Consider the following 16,085-nt stretch of genomic DNA (forward strand, 5'->3'; position numbering starts at 1 on the left):
CCCCTACACCCGGCACATCACCTTACTTTCAGGACTTCACCTGCCATCTTGCTGTGCCTCCCCAGCTGGTGCCTTGAGGGTGGGTGGAGGCAGGGTGGGGCTTGTTTTCTGTTACTGGGCTGTTTTGTTTATCCCACCCCTTTTTCCGCTGCTCATTCTAGGACCTGCACAGACTGGGTGCTCGGACGATGATGGTGTGGATTACCTGGTGGGAGGATGGGCCTGGAAAGGAGAGTCAGTTGCTTAAATGAGGCTTTAGCTGCTGTGTAGCTTTGGGTGACTGGCAGGCTGTGTGTGAACCATGGGGCGGGGGCAGGGGGTTAATGAGTGACTCCAGGGGGATTTCCAAGCAAATTGTGGGCACTGCCTTTCTGAGAACAGCCTCTCTGCCTTAGCCTGCCCTCTCCCCTCCCTCCCTGGACGACCCCCCCCACCTGAATGCCAGTTCATTCCATAAGAGGCACAGTCCCTACTCCCATTGGGATGGCAGTGATGCCCTCATTCATTCTTTCATTCGTTCATTCATTCGTTCTTTCATTCATTCATCTAACAGATCGTTCTGGGGTTCCTGCTCTGTGGCAGGACATTTCTAGGCAGAGAACATGATCCTGTGCTCATGGAGCTTGCTTTCCAGTGCTGGGTGGGGGGACTAAGGGGTGTTGAGGGTGGGTAGATAATACACAGAATAGTAAATAATTAACTTATCTAGTACATAATAGCAGAATAGTAAATAATTAACTTATCTAGTACATAATAGCATTGTGGAAAAGAAAATAGAAACAGGAGCTGTTCAGATGTGCTGGGTGGGGTGCAGAGGGCAGGTTGCAGCCTTGAATAGGTCGGACGAGAAGGTGACATCTGAGCACGGCCTTCAAGGAGGTGAGGTCTCTGCCAGCAACAGCTCCATCAAGGCTGAGGCAGGAGCGTACCCGGTGTCTTTGAGGACAGGAGCGCAGGTGGGGTTGGAACTGAGCGGGGGAGCTCAGTGCCTGGGGATGAGGCACAGGCCAGGGAGAGCCTTGGGGCCATCAGGGTTTCCCTCCGAGGGCCCTGGGAGCCATGGCAGGATTTGGAGCGAGGCCGTGCCGGCAGCCCACTTCCTAGGGGCTTGTATGGAAGCCGAGAGGCCGGGGCAGCTGAGGGATGAGGGTACGAACAAAAAGGACATTGAAGGTGCCTCTTCTCTCCTCTTCGCTCCTGTACACGTGACAATGAATGATGTTTAAGGTGGGGATGAGCTGAAACTTCCACTGCCACTTCCCAGGGGCTGAGTCTCAACAGCTGTGCCTGCCTTACTCAGCAGAGGCCCTTGCACTGGGGTTGGGGCTTAGCACAAGGATCCGTCTCCCTTCATCCCTGCCGGTGGAGCCACCGGGGCCACACGGGCAGGCTGCAGACTCGGCAGCAAAGAATAGTAGTGACAGAGGAAGAAATAAAGGAAATAGGGGGAACATTACAGGAGGAGAGAGCCCAGCTACCCCTGTTTCCCCGTGCTAGTTGTGTCAGGGCGGTGAGGGGTGCAGGCTGCTCTCAAAGGACCCCTGGCAGTGGGGTTCTCACCCCTTGGAGTGACCAGTACTGCTCAAGGTCATCCCCTTTCCCCCTCCCCCCAAGAACGTGGGCCTTGACAAGTGCAGGGATGCGGGGCATAATGGTAGGAATGTCCTGGCTCTCCTTTCACCTTTCCTGTCCTGTGGTCACAGGGACCACCAAGGTGGGCACGCTCAGGGTCCAGAGCTCACCTCAGAAGCAGGGTCCAGAGCTCACCTCGGAAGCAGAGTCTTTCTTAAAATGCTGCCAGGAAGACCTGGTCTTGGCTGTCAGCAAATGCCCTATGATGGCAGGTGCACTGAAAACTCGGCCCATAACACACCTGAAACTAACACAACATTGTAAATCAACTATACTCCAATATAAAATAAAAATTAAAAAAAAACCAGCAATAGAAAAAGAAAAAAGAAAACTCAGCCCATAATGGAATGCCTAGTGCCCATCTTTGGGGGACTTCTCTGTGACTCATACATATGGCGGAAGAGGTAGCTGAGGACTGTGACCCGGACCCCCATGTACCTGGTGACGCCTTAGAAATGTGTCCATGCTCTGTTGGAAACGCTTGGAGAAAGGACAAGACGAAGGGCAGGATGGAGGCTTTTGCTGCATATTTCCCCCACGCTTGAGTGTACTTCCAAATGGCCGCACCAAGCTCCTGGGTACCGGCTCTCCTGGGGACACTTTCCTACCCATCGCCTTGCACTCTTTTACTTCCCAACCAAATGGCCCAGGGAGATGGAACGAGATGGTGGCCCGATGGCTGGGTCCACGGAGCGGTAGTCGTAAACAGTAATATTCAAATATTACCGACTTGCATTGATTTAGCAGACTTCCTTTCAACCAACAATCATATTCACTGCCCTTGAGCCCCAGAGGCTCCTGTGTGAGATCATCAGGAAGAGGAGCTATTTTTACAGATGAAAAATCTGACGCCCCGGGGGGAGGACGGGCTCTTTCCTCCGGTCCATCCATCGTGTGCGTGCGTGTGTGTGTGTGTGTGTGTGTGTGTGTGTGTGTGTGTGTGTGTGGTGGGTAGGGGAGAGGTGCGGCGGCTAAAATGGTGATTCCTGCCATAACCATAATTGAGAGGGAAAAGCTGGGGCTCTGGGAAGACGAAGCACGTCGCAGTTCTGAGCGGCCGTGGGGATGACCTCACCCAGGGGACGAGAGCCATCCAGAGGACGCGCCGACGGAACTTTCCCTCGGGGTCCAAATGTGAGTCACCATGGCTCTGGTCCCTGCAGCGGGCTCCGTCCCCAGGCCTCCCACTTCACCCTGGGACATCGTGGTCACTGGTCAGGCCTCATGATTCACTCAGTCCCTCAAGCCAGCAGCCGGGGGTGGAGTCTCTCTCCTGGCATGTGTCCCCTCAGTGCTATCAACGCAGATGCTATGTGCGGGACGTGTGTAGCAGGGAAAGCACCTCACACCCTGCAGGGGTCAGGCCAAAGCCACTGCCACAGCCGGTGGATTTCAAAATGCAGTTTGGAAAGTACTGGGTGCTCCGTGGATTGAAGACAGCCACAGCCTGACCTCTCTGAGCCCCCGGGGATGAGTCACGCTGTGATACCTGAGAGGTGGGGGGATAAACAAAGCTCACCAACAAGGAGCTCCACGTTGGCGCCCCATCTAGACAAGCGAGTTCACCCAAAAGGCCAGCGGCTGGCAGGGTGTCAGGTTTCTCACCACACCCAGGGCTCAGCCTCTGCTGTCATTTCTCCTCCTTGGTTTTCATCTTCTAAGGATAGAAATAGTGTCATCTTTTCTCAGTCTGTCAGTCTCACACCTGCCGCAGCTCCTGGCCAGGAGATGCCCAGTTGCTATCCAATTTGATGTCATCTCTGTTTACTGTCTGTTTTAGAAACCAGGTAGCGAGAGGGACTTTTTGAGGATGAAAAAAAAGTAAATCCCCAAACTATTTCAGTGAGGGTTTTTTGTTTTTGTTTTTTTAACTCTTGTGCTTTCTTTTCATATTTTCCTTTTCTGTCTCTAACTTTGTCTCTTTAATTACAAAAAAATATTATTTTGTAGGAGAGACCATACATGAATGGGGAAGGAAGGATTACCCAAAGAGGTACATGAGTTTGTTTTCCCGGATGAGATTTATTAGACGTCTATCTGGGTGATTCCTCCTGAAAGATTTACTCCAGACCCACCATAGGAGCCTGATGCCAGCATCTTGGCCTTGGTGGCCAGTCCTGCCTCTCACCTGACACAAGAAGGAGGGAAGCATGTTAATAGCAATGGGACTCAGTTTACCTACATTCAACCCCTGTTATTCCCAAGAGGGAAGCTGACTTATTGCCTCACAGTTGTGTCCTTTGGTTCATCAGTTCTGGAATTTTCCACTTCTAGTCCATTCCCAAACAGAGGGTTGGGAAGGTAGGAGAGCGCTATTAAAGGTCAAAGGTGACACAGACCTCACCCAGCCTCAGGCCTGGGTGGACACCTGTCAGGCTCTCTCTCCAGACTCCTGGTGGGTCAGGACTCACTGTCCCAGTTGAGGGAGTGGGGTGAAGAGCAGGAAGGGTGGAGGCTGGGTACCAGGGATGCTGTTTGGCCTAAACCAATGAGGGTCAGCTCCACGGGGCTCAGCTGACCTGGAAAACAGGTGGTCGAAGGTATGGGCATGAATGTCCCTTGGCCAAGGTGTGAGAGCTTGTGTGAAGCTCCGGTGACTCACTCTGCTAGCAAATGATAAAAGAGAAGTGACTCACTTTCAACTCTAAACGAGAACTCCTAAGGCCAGGCCGCCAGCACCTGTCTGGAACATGGTTAGTTATTAACGCTGCCGGTAAGAGCGTCATGGGAACCGGACGCTGGCCTGGATTTGCTGGAGGCGGCCTGACTGCTCACGGCCCCCACACCATCCACTGACCTTCTTAGGGCTCCTTCCGGCCTGACCCCAAGTGCAGAAGAGGCCATGGACCTCTTAGTTGTAGAGCATTTCTCAAGGTGCCCCTCGGGGTGCAAATTCCACAAAGGACGAGGTTTGGTGAGGGGAAACCACAGCCGACAGATCAGCCCGAACATGGGCATTCCAGGAGTGGACTGCGGATGCGCTGGCCCTGCCTGCCTGCGCTCCCTGCCCTGCCCGTGCTGCCCCCAGAGTTCTGCTTTCTGAGGCTCCGTCAGACCTGCAGTGCGTGGTTTCGGGTGGTGTGGGTGACATTGTCCAGGGGCCCCACCGAAGAGGAACTCCGCCACCTCCCATGGAGGCCCCGGACCCGGGATCATCAACTCAGGCCCTACTGACCTGTGACCCTAGAAGAGGGTAGCGTTCTTGCTCCATTCTGCTCTGCGGGCAGCCCACCACGTCCTGAGGCTGCTTGGGACAGCTTAGGGAAACAGAGGGCCCGGCTCTGAGCACGTTTACAGGGCAGGTTGGGAAAGCCGTAGCTTGTGAGTTGAGCACGGCATTCACATCAGCTCTGCCCTCTCCTCTTTCTTTTCCACGCCTGGAAAAGGACACAGTGGGGGGACTTCCCTGGCAGTCCAGTGGTTAAGACTTCACCTTCCAATGCAAGGTGTGCAGGTTCGATCCCTGGTTGGGGAACTAAGATCCCACAAGCCTCACAGCCAAAAAAAAAAAAAAAAAAAAAAAAATAGCCAAAGCATAAAACAGAAGCAATATTGTAACAGACTCAATAAAGACTTCAAAAATGGTCCACATCGAAAAAGTCTTTAAAAATAAAAAAAAGTACACAGTGGGCAGCTTCTCCTCCCAGATCCCCCAAAGCATCCTTCACTGCTCTTGGGGCGGCCCAGCCTGGGCACAAGCCATGCCTTCCTCCCTCCCTCCCCCAAGTCCATGCCCTTCCACTTCCAGGCATCAAACAGGAGGACAGATTAAATGGGAAGAGGCGGGAATTTTGGTGAGTCAGGCTCCCAGGGTCCAAAAAGGAAGCCCATTGCCCAGAGGGAAGAGCCGTCCCCCAATAGTTGTTGCCACATGTAAAGCCCTAAAGTCCTGGGGGGCAGTACAGAGAGGGTAGGGTCACCATTTGCCCCCTGGGTTATGGAAGGAGCCCTGGGCTAGCCACTGGGGCACGTGCTCCCTGGGTGGCCCTGAGGAAGTCGAGTTACTGCAGCAGAGTTTCCCCATCTGTGAAGTGGGAATCATAACAACGCCTGTCCTGCTTACTTGACAGGGTCTGTGTGAGGCCAGCTGAGATCACGGAGCACATGACAGGGCTCCGGGAGTGGTAAAGGCCACCCAGGTTGGGGTTGAGACACCGGGGTGCTTATGGTGATTAGCAGTAAAGCAGGGCCTGAGGCTTGTGCTCTCCTGGGAAGGTGGCTTCGCAGGCACCCACCTGTGGCTTAAGAGCTTCTTGGGCCTCACGCAGCTAAGTCACCGCCTGGTGCGTGTGCTTTGTCTGGGCTCCAGCCTGAACAGACAGCCTGCCCTTGGCTGCTGCAGGACATGCTCCTCTGCCTTCCCTCCCTTTCTTTGTGGACAGGGCAGGAGCAGAAAGAGATCCTAGGGCCTTGCCTCTTAGGTTTTCCCGAGAGACCTTCCGACTGCCCATGTAGAAACTCTGGTGGCGCCAAGTCCACGTAATCATTGGGGTGGTGATTTTGGTGTCTCCTGCCGTCTGATCTGTCCTGATTTGTCACCTTCTAGCCATCAAAGACGAGAGAGGCGCATAGGAGTGTCCGATCGTATGCTGTATACCAAGAAGGTGCTTGACCAATAGTTGTTGAATACACAAATCATCTAATTCTTAGTTTACGTTGCTTTGTAGTGTTCCATGCATTCATTGAAAAGAGGACTGTTGAGATTGAAGGAATCTTTCCTGATGGGGCAAAATAACCATCTATTTAGTGCCTTTTCTCTGCCCAGCACTGTGCTGAATGGATTGGGTACAATCCTTGTTCTCATAAAACCCAACTCTTTTGACTACCTAATCCCATCCCCCATTCACAACCAGGACCTCCTGCACGTCTTTCCAGAGAGGTGTTTCCTGCGTGAACACTTCAACGACAGAGAATTCCATCTCTCCCAAGGCCACCCACTCTCACATTGGCAACTGCAGTTGTTGGGAAGTTCATTCATTGAGGGAGACTCCCTCTGCTTCTGGATACTTCCAAAAGGGATTGACTTCTGAGACCTGGAAGAATCAAAGGAGACTGAGGTTACTGAGACTTGAAGAAGTGGAGAGAGAAAGGAGCCGCAGACCACCTGTAGGGGGTTAAATAGTATCCCCCAGAATTCACGTCCACCTAGAACCTCACAGTGGGGCTTTATTTGGAAATAGGGTCTTTACAGATGTAGTTAGTTAAGGATCCAATGGCAAGTCCTTAGGAGAGAAGAGAAGGGGAGACAGACACAGAGAAGAAGGCAACATGAACTTGGAGGCAGAGTGGAGTGATGCGTCCACAAGCCAAGGCTTGCTGGGAGCCACCAGAAGCTGGGCGACAGGGCTCCCTCAAGGCCTCCAGAAAGGCACCAACCGTGCCGACACCTTGACTTTGGACTTCTGACCTCCAGAACTGTGAGAAGATAGATGTCTGTTGTTTTAAGCCACCTGTTTGTGGTGATTTGTTACAGCAGCCTTGGGAAACTAATACATCGTCCAACTGCAAAGAGCGGCATCAGAATACGGAAGCAGAGATAAACATGCTTCTTGGGGGGCTGGAGGAAGCAGACTTGAGGTGAGGGGCCGAGGGGAATGGGCTACACGTCAGGGCGGCTCATCTGTTAGGGAGGAGAGTCTGCAGGCCAGAGGGGCCCCTGGGTGGAGGACCATGACTCCAGGCTGTGCTGTATATAGAGGAGAACCCGTTTGCCAGGAAACTTGACAGTTTTCAGAGCCCAGAAAGGTACCCACCCTGGATTCTCTGACTCTGACCTCTCTCTGCTAACCTGTCCCCAGTTCCTCCTTCTTTATTCATGGAAAGGGATCGAGCCAAACTTAACCCTTATACCACCCTGCAAATAAATATGTGACTTTTACAATGACAGAAGTCATTAAAAGATGCTTACCATTAGAAACATTTACAAAAGGCAAGGAAAATATTTAGGATCCATCTTCAGTTATGTATTACTCCATTATTATGAAATAGTATTTCTGTATTTTTAGGGGTATTATTTCATCATAGCATTATGCCATGGTAATTTTTGAACATTTTCAATGCTCTTTTGGTTTTTTTCCTTTGCTGTGAAATAAGGCCCTGTTGACAATGCTGGTGGCAAGAGCTGGATTCATATCTGTACTAGTTTCCTGTGGCTGCTGTAACAAATTACCACCGACTTGGTGGTTTTAAAAAACACACATTTAGGGCCTCCCTGGTGGCGCAAGTGGTTGAGAGTCCGCCTGCCGATGCAGGGGATACGGGTTCGTGCCCCGGTCTGGGAGGATCCCATGTGCCGCGGAGCGGCTGGGCCCGTGAGCCATGGCCGCTGGGCCTGCGCGTCCGGAGCCTGCGCGTCCGGAGCCTGTGCTCCGCAACGGGGGAGGCCACAGCAGTGAGAGGCCCGCGTACCGCAAAAAAACCAAAAAAACAAAAAAACACACATTTATGATGAATTGGGCGATTGGGTTTGACATGTATACACGGATGTGTATAAAACTGATGACTAATAAGAACCTGCTGTATTAAAAAAATAAATAAAATTAAATTAAAAAAAAAAACAAAAGAAAACACACACACATTTATTCTCTTACAGTTCTGGAGGCCAGAAGTCTAAAATGAGTCTTATGGGGCTAAAATCAAGTTGTTGGCAGGGCTGGTTCCTTCTGGGGGCTCCCGGGGGGAGAATTGTCCCAGGCCTCTCCCAGGTTCTGGAGGCTGTCGGCATACCTTGACTTGTAGCCACATCACTCCCATCTTTACCTTTGTGGTCCTATCGTGTCTTCCTCTCTGGAGTCAAATCCTCCTCTGCTTCCCTCTTATAAGGACACTTGTGATTGCATTTAGGGCTCATCTGGATAATCCAGAATCATCTCCCCCGTTTAAGGTCCTTAATCTCATTTGCCAAGTCCCTTTTGCCACATAAGGTAACATTTATAGGTTCCAGAGATTAGAATATGTCTATCTTGGGGGAGGGGTGCGTTAAGTCGTGTCATTATTGAGCCTATTACCACGTCCATGACTATTTTCTTACAATAAATTGCTGTAAGTGGAAATAAAGGGTGAAAGGGCAAAACTAACCTTGTGTGAAATGTTTGGAGAAAGTCTGCAGAGTTATTAAATAGATTGAACTGGTGTCTTTTTTTTTTTTTAACATCTTTATTGGAGTATAATTGCTTTACAATGGTGTGTTAGTTTCTGCTTTATAACAAAGTGATTCAACTATACGTATACATATATCCTCATATCTCCTCCCTCTTGCGTCTCCCTCCCACCCTCCCTATCTGGTGTCTTTTTGCTACTGTCCCTTTAAGAGCCCTTCTTAGCTCTCCTTAAAGTCAGATCTGATGGGGAAGCGGGGGGCAGGGGGGCGGGCTGTAGATTGAAATCCCCGTTAGAGGAATCATTTAAAGTTAGCCTCTAGGAAGCTCAGGGCTAATGAGATAATTCCCATTAGGAGAGGAAGGAAGTGAAGGTGGCTTGACATCCCTTCTGTCTCTAATTTATATGATTCACTGAGACCTCCCCCTCTTCCCCCCTGGGGCCCCCCTCCTTCGGCTGGTTCCACTGTCCACCCTCGTCCTGCCAGCCAGGGCTCTGGTTTCCAGCAAGTCCCAGCACGCCAAGAAACCTGGGAAGGTTGCCTTCTGCCCAGACGAGGCATTCGGGCTCTTTTCTTGGCCGCTGTGCCCGAGGATCTGTTCTTCGCCTCTTTCTCTTTTCCCAGAGCCTCGCCCAGCTCCCCTCCACCTCCACCCCTGCCCAACCAACCGGGATGGGGACTGGTGTCTATGGGACCAAAGAAAAGAGAAAAGCTTTCAACAGAACACAGGCAGGCTCCAGGGGACCTTAGAGGCTACGGCTGCCAAGATCTCGTTTGCACCCCCCCCCCCCCCCGCCCCATCCCTCTGTACTTGCAGAGGGAAGAGAGAGAGAGAGAAAAGAAGGGAGGGAGAGAACAAGAGAAAGATCCTTCTCTTCCTGTTTTGCTCCGCAGCCTACACTTTTGGTCAAAGCTCTCTCTGCAAACATGAAAATCCAGTTTGGGTCTTTAATTAGAAAAGTGTGAAGTAGCCTAAGGTCCAGGGTTTTTCGAGTTCACATCAAACCCTGGAAACACATCTGGGGGTTGCAGAGAGGGACACTCAGTCTCACTGCGGGCATGTTGCCATCGGACTTGCCTCTGTCCTTCACTGGACCTGGTAGGGACAATGCTAGCCACACCCCACACCCCCGTGTCCAGGAAGGGTCCCTGGCACGTCAAGGGAGGTGGGGCTCTTTCTTGCCCCTGGTTTCAGTCTTTTCTTCCTCTCATCCTCCCCAAGGGAGGCCATATGGTGGAGTGTTCTGAGTCAGGGCCGAGGGCCAGAGCCGAGCTGGCCCCGGGGACAGCCCCGCGGCCCTGATGTGCCGTGTGGGTGGCCTGTCCTGTGAACTTGCTGCCTGACCTCCCAGCGCCTCTGAGAGCCCAGCTGCAGCCTTGGGGAACAGCCTGGCCCCGCTGTGACCGCAGGGCGCTGAGACCCAGCTTCCCTGTCACCTTGACACGTGCACCACACGCTGTCCGGGCCGGGGCCGGGGCCGGGGCTGGGGCCGACAAGACAGAGCCCCGTAGGCATCCTTCCCTGTTGGGTTGGCTTTTCAGGCTGTGGCGTCTCTAATGAGAGTGAGACAGAGACAGACAAACCAGGGTTTTAAGGAAGACAGGACACACGTTAAAAGCATGAGAGAAGCCAGGGAAAGACGTACGAGTTCAAGGCAGAGGGGGTCTGTGCATCTCACCATTACATGATGGCAGAGGTGGAGTTCCCAGTGGCCTCAGCTAGGCTGGAGTCAAGGGCACGGTCCTGTTCTGTCACTGGCCTTGTGCACGGCCTTTGTCACCTGCTCATGACTCGTGGCTGCCTCCCCAGTTCCCTACACCTGGAGTTCCCAGACTTTTTAGGGGCCGTCGAGGGAGCATGGAAAGAGGTAGGCGTTAATCTCAATGCCTGAAAGAATATTATGGATCGAATAAGGGGGAAAGAAAGGAGTGTTGGAGGATGGAGCTGGAGTTTTGTGCACCCCTTAGGTCTGGGCTGCACCGGGAATATAACCAAGGCACTTACTTCCTCCTTCCTTGGAAACATACGACCTGGAATCTTTAATAGAGACCATGCTACAGGGAAATACGGTAATGATGACAAACACTACTCATTGAGCCTCTGTCCTCCTAACAGCCCTGCGATGGAGGAGGTATGACCATTAGTCCTGCTTACAGATGGATTAAAGAGAATGGAGGTCCCTTGCCCGGGACCCAGGATTTGAACCTTGATCTGACTCTGTGTCATTGAGCTAAGGTGTCTCCAGTGAGATGTGCTCCCTGAAGCTTTTCCCGTTGGTAGGATTGAGTGTCCATGCCACCGAGTGGCTAGTGATTCACTTGTTTGTTCGTTCGTTCATTCATTCATTCGTTCATTCATGTGCCTCTCCAGGTCCACACAGTAAGCCAGGTACTCTGAATGCAAAGAAGAAAACCCTGGCCTCACCCGTCCAGCTGCCAGACCTGTGTGGGCCTCAGGAACGTTCACGGGGCATTCAAGCACCTGCCAGCACCTGCCTTCCTTCAGTGCACATGCTCTTTCTCTCCAGGCCGATGCACAGTCCGTCTTGGTGTCCAGATCCAGACAGCTCAGAGGTCCCTCTGTGTCCTCACTGTGGGTGGGTTGCAGGCCTTGAACATTAGGGTAGGCAGTGGAGTCCAATAAGGGATGTCAAGGACCAGGTGTGAGGGCTGTCAGTTTCTCCCTCTTGAGGGAAGAGTGTAGCAAACGCCCTGCTCTCTGGACCCCCCTCCCTGGTGTGACTCACAGAGGGAAGAGGAGCTCCTGCCTGGTCCCCAAGTAGGTGTCTCCCTGTCCCCAGATACCCATGGTTGCAGCAGGGCTGGGACACTCCCGGGCCCGGTCCCTCATTTGCTGTTGTTAAATGGGCCATCTGAAGAGAGAGAGGAGAAGGGCCTTGTGATTGGCCGTTGGGCGGCCCCCGAGGGACATATTGCATGATAAGGAGAGGACAGAGGGAGGCTGGGACTGGGGTCCTTATTATCTTAAAGTCCATCTTTGGGAACAGTCCCCTGCGGATAAACAAGGGGTCTGGGCCGGCTGGTTCGGAAGCGTCTTTGATCCACCTAGAAGTTAATGCTTTTCAGCGGAGAACCACAGAGCAGCCCCACCCAGGGCCATAGAGATAACAGGCCGGTGCAATCACCCACCACCGGCCTCTTGATAATGCCAGGTTTTATTGAGGTCTGGTTTTCGCCCAATGGGAACACATCCGGCGAGCATCAAAGGGAGCCCGCGTCACCTTGTGCAAAGAATCCCGGGCCCTCAGGTGTGTGCGTGTTGGGAAGGGTGTGTGCGTGGCTGTGTGTGCACAAGGCTGCCCGTTGGCAATTTCCTTTCTAGAGATCAGAGGCCACCAGCCCCAGAGGGGCCTTGACAAGTCACAAACTCCACTCCCTTGTTCTGGCTGGTCCAGCTCCTAAGATGTACCTGCAGGTGATGGTTTAACATCTTACGTGGAAGAGTCACTCCATGTTGTTTTGTCCTTGACTGTATGCGGCAAAGGCAGTTGGTATAAGAATTTTAAGGGAGGGGACTTCCCTGGAGGTCCAGTGGTTAAGACTCCACCCTTCCAGTGCAGGGGGCGCAGGTTCGATCCCTGGTCAGGGAACTAAGATCCCACATGCTGCATGGTGCAGCCAAAAAAAAAAAAGAGTTTTAAGGGAGAAATGAGGTGGATGCTCAGAAAGAACAAAACTGATCATTTGGGAATCGCAGACTTGCACCTCTGTTGATTTTGAAGGTTTTTGCAGTATGTGGATCAAACCTCCGGGTTGTAGATCTCACCTATAAGAGTGAAAGAAACAGGGCGGGCATGGGGGATGGTGGGAGAATAAATGGGGTGTGTAAGGTCACATCTTTGCGGGGATAGAGTGATGGAGACAGTGGTTGAGTGTGGTCCTGGGGGGAAGGGGCATCCTCCCCACCTGCCCCCAGGCAGTGCCTCTTGGCCGCCTCAGATTTCATCTGGGCAGTCAGACTGCTGGGCATCGTGCATGGGCCCCTGGAGACAGGAGCAGAGAAACACCACCCCTACAACAGAACATCTGGAAGCTTTTTAAAGTTTATTTTTCAACGCATTTGCAAGAGTCAGGACATGTGCACACAAGGTTTACAGGCTGGAGGGAACACAGGGATTGTAGTTAAGAGTGAGATGCGGGCTTCCCTGGTGGCACAGTGGTTGAGAGTCTGCCTGCCGATGCAGGGGACACGGGTTCGTGCCCCGGTCCAGGAAGATCCCACATGCCGCGGAGCAGCTAGGCCCGTGAGCCATGGCCGCTGAGCCTGCGCGTCCGGAGCCTGTGCTCTGCAACGGGAGAGGCAACAACAATGAGAGTACCTCCCCCCCGCCACCAAAAAAAAGAGTGAGATGCATTCTGTTTTGTTTTTCTTAATAAATTTATTTATTTTATTTATTTATTTTTGGCTGCGTTGGGTCTTCGTTGCGGCGCACGGGCTTTCTCTAGTTGCGGCGAGCGGGGGCTACTCTTCATTGCGGTGCGTGGGCTTCTTGTTGTGGTGGCTTCTCTTGCTGTGGAGCGCGGGCTTCAGTAGCTGTGGCTCACGGGCTCTAGAGCGCAGGCTCAGTAGTTGTGGCGCAGCACGGGCTTAGTTGCTCCGCGGCATGTGGGATCTTCCCAGAGAAGGGCTTGAACCCGTGTCCCCTGCATTGGCAGGCGGATTCTTAACCACTGCGCCACCAGGGAAGCCCAAGAGTGAGATGCATTCTGACTCTGTGAGGAAGGGCGGTATGTAGGCAGGGAAGGTGGGAGCCTTGGAAATGGTCAGTGGGAGCCGTAAAGTCCTATGCATTCTTTGCACAGGAACCTGTTAAAAGTCTCTGGGAACAGAAGAGGCACCCGGGCTCCTTGCCCGTTTGATAGCACTGGTACAGGGCAGCCGGATTTCTTCTACCTTATTCCAATCAGGTGCATTAAGTGGACTGGCAGAGCCCCCAGGAAGGGAAGGGCACACGCTGGGAGGCTCCATCCCACTGAGCCTTCCCCTCTTAGAGACCCACGGGGAGTTAGCGTCTCCTGTAGGAGTTCCAGACTCACACCTGTTGCTCATCTTTCCATCCAAGCGGCCCAGGGGGGCTGACGTGGGCAGGGACCAGAGAGGCTAGTTCATCCTGGCGCTGTGAGCATCCTCTTGCCCCTCCTCTCTCTCTTCCTTATCACCTCCTTCCCATCCTCCTCTTTTTTTTCTTCCTCTTTCTCCTTTCCTCCACCCCCTCCCCACGCCTCCCCCGGTGACATCCTGGACTTCACGATTTGGGCCAAAGGAAACAAGGAAACGCTTGGCTGAGCATTTCGGCTGGGCAGGCTGGGGCTGAAATAATGAAGGAAAAAGTCCCGGCAGGAGAGAGAATTTACACATGACTGCATCCTTCTTTTCACGAAGTCAGAGCGTCAACCTGTCAACCTGTTCAGCTCTCCCTCTTGCTTGGTGGCTGGTTTCTCATCTAATTCTCTCCTCCCTTTCCCCTCCGACCTACTTAGGGACCCCCAGCCAAGCTTATTTTCAGGGCTACATTCAATACATGTGGAGTTTCTCCTTGCTCAGAGCGTATCCGTGTGGGAGGATTCTGGTTTCAGTGCCTGGGGAGCTTACCAGTTGGATGGAGAACGTAGGCTCTTCGTTTCTAAACAGGCCCCTTCGCTGTATCGCTGTCTTTATTGAGATAGTTGTTCTTGTTGAGTGAGCTCATGTTTATAGTGCCTGGTGGGAGCTGGCTCACTGTGTGCCGGGTTCATTAAGGGAGGAAACTGAGGCTTTGTGTTGTTACTCATGGGAGACGCTGAAAGGTGTCCACCCTGTTCTGATGGGAAACGAGGTGACACAGCCACCAGGAATTCCACGCCATCCAGTCACCCTGTCTGGCAGCTGGGAGGTTCGTTCCCAAGTCTCCCCGGGTCGCCCTCATTACGGTTTCTGCCTAGGAGTATCTTGTGTCCTGGCCATCGTCAGGATTCAGGTGCGTCGCTACCTTCTCCAGCTTGGAGCAGGCTCTCCTCTGGGCCCACTGGCCCTGTGCAATGTGCAACAGTTCTCAGCACTGGCCTCGTGTCGGCATCACCTGGACAGCTTTAACTGCTACCTCGTCCTGTCCTAGTGGGTTCCGACCTCACCAGGCTGGCGTGAGAATTTTGGCCGGGGAATTTTGAAGAACTTCCCAGGTGATTCTAATGTGCAGCCAAAGTCAAGAATGAACCACTACTCAGAGGCGGTGTTTCTCTACGGGGGGCGATTTTGTTGCCCGCTCTGCCCCGACCCCAGATGTAGGCCGGTGTCTGAGACATTTTGAACACTGAGAGGGGCTTCTCCCGGCTTCTAGTGGGTAGAGGTCAGGGGTGCTGCTGAGCATCTTACAATGCGTAGGACAGCATCCCCGCCCCCGCCCCTGACCAAGAATTATCCTGCCCAAAAGTCACTAGTGCCAGAGTTTGAGAAACCTTGCTCTAGAATGGTGGTTTCACACTTGAGTGTGCACCAGAATGACCCAGAGGGCTTGTTAAGACACAGAATGCTGGGTTCCACCCCCAGAGGTTTTGATTCAGTAAGTCTGGGGTGGGTCCTGGGAATTTGCATTTCTAAGTTCCCAGGTGCTTCTGAAGCTGTTGTCAAGGGCTGCACATGGAGGACCCCTACTCTAGAATGACTCTGAATCCTGTTTCCCTAGATCTGTGGTATATTGGATCCATTATGATTAGTAGAAAACTCTAAAATAACAGTGACTTAATAACTGAGGCAGAAGAGCATTCTCTCTCACGTAACAGAAATCCAAAGAAAGGCCACCCACAGCTAGTATGGCAGTTCTGGAGTTATCAGGGATCTAGGCTTCCACCTTCTGGTTAGATTATCTCAGTGCATGACTCCCATTTTCACTGGAGCCCCTCAAAGTCCAAGATGATTGCTGGGGCACCAGCCATTACATCCTCATTGGAAGCAGAAGGGAGTAAAGGCAGATAGGGAAAAATGGGGCTCCTTCAAACACCTTTTGAACAGCCTCCCCAGAAGTTCCACAACACTTTTCACTTCCATTTCTTTGACCAGATCTTAGTCACATGGCCCTAGCTAGCTGTCAAGGGAGGCTGAGAAACATAGTCTATTTACTCTGGGCCACAATGTGCCAGCCAAAGATCAGAGTTATGTTGCTTAGTAGAAAAGGGAGAAGAGATACTGGGATGGGCACTTAACAGCATCTGCCCATATCTGCATGTCTAACCCTTCCTAAGAGGTATCATTTATTTGGCATCTGCCACGTGCCATGTGCTTTTCACGCAGTATCTCATTTAATCCTAAAAACTCTGCAGCGGGTATGATAATATTATCTCTCTTTTTGCAGATGAC

Source organism: Mesoplodon densirostris, chromosome 18, assembly GCF_025265405.1.
Source record: "Mesoplodon densirostris isolate mMesDen1 chromosome 18, mMesDen1 primary haplotype, whole genome shotgun sequence".
Lineage (NCBI taxonomy): Eukaryota > Metazoa > Chordata > Mammalia > Artiodactyla > Ziphiidae > Mesoplodon > Mesoplodon densirostris.